This window comes from Lutra lutra, chromosome 5 (assembly GCF_902655055.1).
Source record: "Lutra lutra chromosome 5, mLutLut1.2, whole genome shotgun sequence".
In the NCBI taxonomy this organism is placed as follows: Eukaryota; Metazoa; Chordata; class Mammalia; order Carnivora; family Mustelidae; genus Lutra; species Lutra lutra.
In genome coordinates, this window is record NC_062282.1 from 164,328,936 (window position 1) to 164,339,052 (window position 10,117).

Consider the following 10,117-nt stretch of genomic DNA (forward strand, 5'->3'; position numbering starts at 1 on the left):
CCAGGAAGGTTTGGTAGTGGACGTTATGAGGGAGAGAGTTTACCTGTCTTCCACATCCTGGCTCTCAATAGAATGTAGTGTCCTGGTTCTCTTGCACAGGAGAGGGTGGTTGGTTCTGCAAAGTCATGACCATGAACAGGTCTGGACCCATGCAAAGTAAGACCCAGAATCTATTGTGCACCATTCCTGAGAGGCCATGAGTAAAGAGACCAAGCTTTGACCTGTGGCAGCTGCAAAAGGAGGCAAGAGCAGGTTTGATGGGAAAGGTCCTTAAAATAGCCATCCAAGGAGTCGAGTGGTGATGACAAACCCAACCTACCCTAAAGGCCTGTGGTCACAATGTCTGTCCTATTTTTTCAGAAACTATGAAATGAGCAAATCATGCCTGTTACCAATGCATCCCTTTCCTTGGTGGTTTTTTTATCCACCTTATTCTTTCTCCAGAGCACCAGGGGCAACACGCTGTTCCCAGGAGCCCTGTTCCACTGTTCCCTTCCTCTGTGCCGTTCCCTACCTGAAGAGAATTCGTCCTCACTGCTGGAGTTGTCAATGCTGTCTACACACAAATCTGTAGGAACTGATACAGGAGAAATGTGTTATGAGAGAGACTGCCTCAGCCATTCATCCCAGTTCTATTGAAATATCTATGGTCCATGCAGCATCTGCCTGAGCCTTTTGCTCTGCTGTCAGATGTACACGGGGCTGGTGTAGCCAGAGCCCTTCGAGGAGACAGGGATTGGTGTTTCACCCTTTCTAATGAAACCAGGATGATGCAGCAGTCACCTCAGTGTCAGTTCTACATGCCCATGACCGCTGTCCCCTCCCAATGCAACCATCTAAAACTCCAGTCATTATGGGACTCTTGACGTGTGGCTAGTGGGAGTGAGCAACTGGACGTTTTCTTTTCCTTGATGATTTCTCTATTGTTCATTGAGATAGTAAATGACTTTGTAAAATGGATTGTAGACCGACTCTTTCCTGGTTAGCTCAGCATTAGAAACCAACCAGGAATGAGAGACAAGCCCTACTCTCCAGCATATTTCTCCAGCCTTAGTGGCTGGCCTGACAGGGCCATTGATACGTAAGATGTTCCCGGGCTCATGCACACCCACCAGGTAATGTTGGAGGCCGTTGGACCCTAAGAGATTAAGGTGACCCCCAGTTCCTAGAATAAATGGGGAACAGATTCAGTGAAACACCGACCAAAAGCACAATGTGATGTTCTCGAAACAGAGAAATTGCTAGAATAGATATGGAACCACAAAGAACACAAGGAGTCAAAACATTTCTGAATATGAAGATGTAGGTGGTGGGTCCCTTAGAAGCTGAACTTCCAAAACCTTGGATCACACCCCTGAGCCAACAGGATGGTGATGGCATACAAATAGGCAGGGGCACGTGGGAGTGAAATAGAAATGCCCAAATAAATGCACTCTTGATGGCATGATGATGCTTGTCAAGAGGACCACCTAGAAAAAGCATCCTCTTCTAAAACAGTGAACATAATGAAAAGGCAGCCCACAGATTGGAGACACTTATGAAAAGATGCTCAATATAGGGCATCACTAGGGCAATGCAAATCCAAAGGACGCTGAGCTGTGGCATTGTCTGTTAGGATATCGAGGACCCAAACTAGGAATTCAAGCCCAAAACCCATGTTGGAAGGATGCAGAAAATCTGAGACTTTGTATGCAACTAGTGCAATGCAGAGTGGTGCGGCAACCCAGGAAGAGTCTGTAGATTGTCCTCAGAGAGCAGCAAAATGTACTCCCGTGGATCCCGCACATGCGAGTAAGGAAAGGAGATGTCAGAAAATCAGATTCTGTTCAAATACGTGTTTCTCACAAGTTAAAGTCTTGTTTGCTGCCAAAGAACCCTGAAACCCTGATTTGGCAGTTTCCATTCCCAGGCACTGAACTCCCTTGACTTGTCTAATGGCCCAAACCTTCTGAATAAAACAAGCCCCTCTTGCATGGACAGATGCCGAGCGAAATGTGTGGTGATTGTCTTGTCCCACCTCTTGAGGTTTGAGGTTCTCCTTCACCACTTTGCAATGCACAGAGCACCCCTCGTTCCTGCATGGAGGGTGCCCAGGTCCCCACAGTGATGCTCAGTCCCTGAAGACGACCTCATTTGTCCTTTGATAGGCCACCTTTTGGGCCCACCTCAGAGAGCACCAGCTAGGACCAGTGGTGGGTGTGTGATTTCCCATGGGAGAAGGCCAGTTTAATTCTTAGACACAGTATCTGCAGGGAAATGGTAGATCTCCACGAATAAACATGGAGTGAATTGGCCCCATCTATTCCTGGCCACTGCTCCTTTGTCAGGGTCCTCCCTGAATGGGCTGTTGTATGGGGCTGCTCCAGAAGCCGCCTGCAGAAGGAAGGAGTCTGTCCCAGCACTCAGTGCTTCCAATGAGGTTGGAAAGATGCATCATGGGTTCTCTGATGCAGAGATGTGTGTGTGAGTGAAGTGGCAAGAGAGAGGTACTGTGACCATTCATGCCCGTGACGTACCATGACATGAGAGACCCATGGACACTGACTCAGAAAAAGGGATTGGAAAAGACACACTTGTGTCTTTGGAGCAGTTTCCCCCTCCCTAGTTAACGATGGGATCTGTTTTCTAGGGGAATTGATGTGTATTTGCAAGGAATGTACACATATTTAAGGGGCACCTGGGTGGCTCAGTGGGTTGAGCCTCCACTTTCAGCTCAGGTCATGGTCCCAGGGTCCTGGCATTGAGCCTCGCATCGGGATTTCTGCTCAGCAGGGAGCCTGCTTCCCTTCCTCTCTCTCTGCCTGCCTCTCTGCCTACTTGTGATCTGTCTGTCCAATAAATAGATAAAATCTTAAAAAAAAAAGAGAACACCTATTGAAATTGTAGGTGTTGAAGAGTTTTCATGTGCATGGACGTTCATGACGTGATGATGATGGGAAACTTCCCTGAGAATGTGGACACCATTAATTGCCATGTGGAAGGGAACAGACATGTACGAGAACATAGCATTCACCCAACTGACACAAACACCAACCCTGAGAATCACAGCACATGGATTCCCATGTAAACACACCTCCTGCCCAGCACCCAATCATACAGCACCTAAGACCAGCATGGTAGCTTCTGGGGGCAGGGTCATGAAGCCTCGGGTCATGGTCCCAAACATGACATTTAGTCTCCTTATTGCAGGATCTGGATTCTGGGTGGCTCTCAAGATGGAGCCAGCAATGAAGCCCCACCTTGCTCATTGTCCAGGTTGCTCCAAACCAATGAGTGACTCTAGAGTACAGAATACTTACCACTCTCCCTTTCCAGCAGGGCCACCTGTGATTTCAGAAAAGAAAATATTATGGACATCAAATCATGCCTTGTCCTGTGTGCACAGCTCTTTTGTTCTCTTGGTGATGGGCAGGGCCATGGGCAGTGATATGGAATGTACCTCAAGGTTGCATGCCCTGGGTCCATTGGACAAAACAGGTGCCAAGGCAGTGTAAGTAGTACCCATAAAAAAGCTCACTACCTTGTGGACTGTAACAGAACATGCTGTTTCCTGCAGGGTCTTTGGAATCGGGTATCCATGGGTAACAGGCTCTCCCTCAATAATCTCCCCAACAAGGACATTGTATGTGCTGAGGTGTTTGGATCTGATTTTGAGTATAAGAGAAACAAAGGATGCTGTACCTCACATGAAGAAAGGCTAATTTACCACGGTGGTAAAAAATGGGGCCTCTCCTTCTGTGCTGTCCACATCAAGGCCATTGCACTGGCTAGCCAGGGGATCTGGGTAGATACACACAAAGAATGTCTGGATACCCACAGGGCTCTTCAGGAATCGCTCAGGGAGCTTTTCTTGGTGTGCACGTGTGGACAAGTGTGTGGAGGTGGGGAGCTAATCAGTATCAACTAAGCTGCAGTTGGCCCTTCCTGGATGGAGGAAGAAAGGTCCTGGAGTGGAGCAGGCGTGTGAATAGAAACTCTGCTCCTATTGGAGCTACAGGGCATGGAGTGGCTGTGAAATAAGTCCATCTCAAAAGCACACCTACTCCCTGCACCCAAACCTGCACCACCTAAAGGCAGCGGCGTAGTTTCTGGGGACAGGGCCATGAAGCCATGGGTCTTTCCCCAGAAAATACTCTTCTGTTACTACAACACTTATTCTCATTCCTGCAGGACCTGGAATCAGGGTGGTTTTCATCATGGAGCCTGTGAGGAAGCCCCACCTTTCCCCTTTTCCAGGTTGTTGCAAACAAGTGAATGACTCTAGAGTACAGAATACTTACCACCCTCCCCTTCCAGCTGGGACACCTGTGATTTCAGAAAAGAAAACAGTATGATCATCAAATCATGCTTTGTCCTGTTTGCATGACTCTTTTGTTCCCTGGGGATGGGAAAAAACCAGATAGGGAAGTGTGCTAGAGGCCCGTGAGCCCCAAAGAATGAAGAGAGCAAAATGAGTCATGCACAAATGGGCCTAGTATTCCCACAGCTTCCACGTTCTGGGTCCCACTGGACAAAATAGGTGGCAAGGAGTAATAGCTGCTACCCGTACCAAAGCTCACTCCCCTCCAGATGGTAGGTGATCCTGCTGTGGTTGTCCCGCCCCCCCTGCAATATGTTTGGAATTATGTAGCATTCGGTAACAGATTCTCACTCAAACTTCTCCCTACCCTGTAATTTGTGCATGCTGAGATTTTTGTATGTGACCTCGATTTAAAAAGCCAGAAGAATTTTGTGTCTCCCACAAAGAAAGGCCAATGTACCACCCTGTTAAAAAATGGGGCGTCTTCCTCTATCATTCCTGTGGAACGTTCACATGCCTGTCCATCCAGTGAAGCTAGGGAGAGATACACAGAATGTTCAGTCCACTGGTGGGGTTTGGCAGGAAGAGCTCAGGGAGTTTAGCTTGGGGCCAGCATACATGGGAGTGTATAGAGACATTGGGTTACATGGGTACGGACTGAGCAAGCTGTTGCTGCATCAAGAAAGGTCAGGGCAAGGAGTAGTATTGGAGAGAGAAACATTGACTCTGAACTTTAGCTACAGGGAATTGAATCAGAGTGACCTCTTCAATCCAAATGAGGGTAAACACTAATGTGCATGCTCCATTGTACTAACAGGTAAGTTCATCCAACCAGCGACTGTGTCATGGTCATTGTCAAGACCGTTTCTTTGCCAGGATCAACCTGTGAGGCTCCTCCCTATCTCTCACCTCTTCTAGGAGAATGTATTTCTTCAGAAGAACACTGTGTGGCAGGGTTGCATTCAATGCAAGCACAAGTACCCTAGAGGTTTCTATTTGTTCCTGAGTCATGCATGGTCAGGAAAACCAAAGACACGGGATTTCTATGTACTGACATCTGTGCATTCCAAAAGAGTCCCCATCCACAAAGTGCTGATTTTTCCCAGTCTTCCTTTCCTGTGGCATGTGGGTGTGTCCTTCAAGTCAGGAGGACCCAGTTTCCCAGGAGCCCCCCATCCTCAATCAGGAACCCATAAGTTCATGAGAGAGTGGAGGCCAGGCAAGAGAAGGGTACTCTCTAACCTAGCCATGTAGCAGATTGTCGGGATGTTTGATCAGGTGCCAAGCTAATGATGAGGATTTCCTGGCAATTGCCATTTTCCAGTGAGCCTTCCCTCTGTGCATTCAAGATGTGAACATTATTGTAAGGCTAGTGATGATGTTTTGGTAGACTGAAGGAGCTTCTGATTCTTTTGTGTTTTGACCATGTCTGAGAAATGTCCCCAGCTAGGACAGATGTGGGCCCCTTCCTTTCTCCCCATCCCTGTTTGAGGAAAGGGAATCCTAAGCAACCCTACAGGTGTTCTGTATCTGTGGTCAGCGAGGAATGTGGTGTCCTGGGGGGTGTGCACAGTGAAGATGAAGGAGGTTTGGCTTTAAAACTTTGACCCATGTCCTGAACTCCATTAAGTGGGAGATGTCTTCTGATGAAACACATGCACTCATCACACCCACATGCCCAGTCCCGTCGCATCGGCCCACACAAAAACAAGCCCCAACCCTCAGACACACCAAGCACACCACCTGAATGACCTACTGGTTTGCAGGGACTGTAGCACAGGGTCCTGGTTTTCTACAGGGCATTCCATTTGTTCAGTCCACCCCAGCCTCCTTTCTGAGCAGGAACTCAGAATGGGGGAAGCCATCCAGACCAAAGGAGGAGACAAAGCCCTACCTTGTTCTTCAGCTAGATCTGTCCCCCAAAAGTAACTGATGGGAGAATATGTACATGGTCCATTTATGGTTGCAACCTCCTGCAGTTGGAGAAAGGGAAACCCAGTGAGGATCCCAGCATCCTGTGCACACGATGTGCACTCATCTCTGTGCTCTTGGTGTTATAAGCAAGCCAGATGGGATGCAGTCATTGAGTTTATGATCCAAAGACGGAGAAAATGACCTCCAGAAAAGGCTACAGCTTGGAATGTCAAATCTCTTAAGTCCATTTTCTTTATAGCAAGTCATTACAAAACCATTTTCCATAGACAGAATGACCTCCTGGAAAATGCTCACGACCATCCATTGCATAAGGAATGGTGGTGATGTTTTCTCAGTGCCCCTGTAATTACGGTGCCCGTTAATGGTATAAACTCACTGCAGGCTCTCAGCATCAAGGAAATTGTCTTTCCCCTCTGGCATGTACATGTTCAGATGTTCATGGAAAGAGAAATCAAATACTGGTTGTCCCTCAGAAGCACAAAATGACTTTACTGAGGGGACCAAGAGGCTCAGACATTTAAGCTTCTGCCTTCAGCTCAGGACCTGATCCTAGGGTCCTGGGATGGAGCCCCACATTGGGCACCCTGCTCAAAAGGGGAGCCTGCTTCTTCCTCTCCCTCTGCTACTCCCCCTGCTTGTGCTCTCATGCGCTCTCTGTCTCTCTCTCTCTCTCTCTCTGACTCTGTCTTTTTCCTTTTAAATAAATTAAATCTTAAAGAAAAATGGGTTTACCTGAGGGAGAGTTGGTGTTAATTCCTCTGCCCTCAAAATGGGCAGCTCTTCCATCAGGTCCTCAGTGGGAGCTAGGAGGATACAGAGCCACTGTGAGGACACTGGTGGTGTTTCTTAGGAAGTAGGCAGGGAGTTTGGATGGATGAGGACAGGAGGCGAGTGTGTGTGTGAGTGCATAGGAGGTACGGACTGCACTGCTGCTGGGCCTTCTACTCGGTGCAGAGAGGAAGGGGTGCGAGAGGAGCAGGAAGGGAATGAGAAGAAGGTTTTTGTCTTTCTAGCTAAAACGAGCCCGATCAAAGTCAAATAGTCAGTCCAATACATGTACACCCTAACCTGGTTCCCACATCCCTGGGGTCATATGTAACTTCAGTAGAGGAAAGCTGAGTCCACATCCTGAAGGAACATTGGGCACACTACTACTCTGAAGCCCTCCAACCTGGCTCATCACAGGACATATGGGTGATCTCAAAATCCAGCCAACCCAGATGTACACAATATGTGGAATATCTGGAGACATCAGGCAGAGGGGGAATTTTACACAACAAGTAGGTACTGGGAAAAGGAATCACCACATCTCTATATGCAATGTTAGTCCTTGGAACACTGACACTCAGTCCATGGACTGTCTGAAACAACTCAGCAGTGCACAAAATAATTCCCCAGAAACCTGGCTAACCCAGAGACCACAGACCATCAATCCTCAAACACAGCCTAACAAAGAGACCTTCAGACCTCAGGACACAGCACCTCCCAGGAACCCAAAGATTGGGAGGCTTCTGATTCCATTTAACACTGGGCAGATGAGTCACACAGACACTGGGTGGACAAGGAGCCTCCATACATCAAGCTCGCCAGCCCAGTGCAGCACAAAGCAAGGGATTCCAGAGAACAGGCTTGCCTAGTGCCAAGAAACCGTGGGTTCTGCTTCCCAGCTGGTATCGGTAAAATGATTCAACTCAACAGAAGCATTACAATGGGTCTCTGTACCAAGTAGACAAATACTCACCTCTCCACTAGGCCAAGCAGGCACCTGGACACCAGACCCACCATGTGCCCATGGACCAGGAGACCAAACAATTCAGATGTCCCCTAGGTCAAGCAGGTACCTTGAAGAGCCATCTCACCATGTTCCCATGGACATGGAGACTAACAAATCTTCTTTGTTCAGTCACAGCTCTTCCTTCTTGCAGGCACCAAGCAGGCACCTAGACAGCAGGTCCACCATGTGCTCTTGGACTTGGAGACTGACAAGTGAGCTTTCTGGTAAGCTAAGCAGGCACCTTGGCAGTGGGCTTACCATGGTCCCTTGGATATTAAGCCCAAAAATGGAGCCCTGGGCTAGGCCATGCAGATAACTGGACTTGAGCCTCACCATGTGACTTTAGACCTGGAATCCAACAACTCAGCTTTTTGCTTGGCCAAGCAGGCACCATGGCAGTGGGCTTACCATGTGCCCTTGGACCTGGAGACCAACAATGCAGCTCTGAGATAAGCTAAGCAGGTGACTTCACAACTGACTCAACATAGGCCCATGGAACTGGAAACCACAAAATCAGGTCCCTACTAGGCCAAGCAGGCACCTGGGGAGCTGGTTCTCCATGTGCCTTTGGACCTGGAGACCAATAAGAGAGTTCTGGGCTAAGCGAACCAGATATCTAGACACGTTGTTTACCATATGCCCTAGGACCTTGAGACCAACAACTCAGCTCTTTGCCTGGCCAAGGGGACACCTTGACAAAGGACTCACCAAGTGCCCTTGGACCTGGACACCAATAACTTAGCTGTATGTTGGCTTAATCAGGCACCTGGATAGTGGGCTAAACCTGTGCTATTGGATGTTGAGGACAAGAAAGGAGATCTGGGACAGGAAAAGCAGACACCTAGACAGGAGTCTCACCATGTGCACCTGGACCTGGAGATCTGCAACTCAGCTCTTTGCTTGGCCAAGTGGCCAACTTTGCAACAGGCTTCCCATGTGTCCTTGGGCCTGGAGAATGACAACTGAGTTGTGTAATTGGCTACACTGTCATCTTGACAGTTTACTGGGTGCCCTTGGACCTGGAGTCCAACAATGTCTCTCTGTGACAGGCCAAGGAGACAGCTTCACAGCTTCACACCATGGGCCCATGGACATGGAAGTCACAATACCTGGTCTGTACTAGGCCAAGCAGACACCCAGACAGGAGGCTCAACATAGGCCCTTATGCCTCAAGACAAACAGCTCTCTTTGAAGCTTGGCCAAGGACACATGTTGACAGCAGGCTCACTGTATGCCCTTATTCCTGGAGACCAGAAACTGAGCTGTCTGCTAAGTTAATCAGTCTCCTTGTCAGTGGGATAAGGTTGTCACCCTTGGACCTGTAGACCAACAATACAGCTCTGTGACAAGCCAAGCGGGAAACTTCACAGTTGGCTCAACATGTGCACATGGACCTGGAAAGCAAAAATGAGGTCTGTACAAGGCCAAGCCAACACCTGGACAGCTGGCTCACCATGTGCCCTTGGGCCTCAAGACCAACAACACAGCTCTCTATTAGATCAAGCAGCCACTTGGATAGCAGGGTTACCATGAGACTTTGGACATGGCGACCAGTAAAGGAACCCTCAGCTAGGCCAAGCACATACCTTGAGAGTGGTATCACCATGTACCCTTGTCCTGAAACTAACAACATAGCACTTTGATAGGCCAAGAGGGCACCTGGATAGCAGGCTCACCATGTGCTCTTTAATGGCAAAAAGAAACACACAGTTCAGTCCCAGGCCAAGAAGACAAATAGACAGTAGGCTCACCATGTGCCCTTTGGACAGAGACCAAAAAATGAGCTGTCTGATAGGCCAAGCAGACAGCTGGGCAGCAGGATCACCATGTGCCCTTGAACCTGGAGACAAACTCAGCTGTCTGTTATGACACATAGGCACCTGGTAAGCAGGTGCACCTTGGGCTCTTGGACCTCAAAGCCAACAACTCAGCTCTGTGCTCAAGCAATTAGGAATGTTGATAGCAGGCTATCCATGGGCATTGGTCCAGTAGACCAAAAATTCAGCTGTGTGCTTGGCCAAGCAGGCATGATGAATGTGGGTTCACCATATGCCCTTCGAACTGGAGACCAATAATTGAGCTGTCTAATAGGCCTACCAGGCACCTGG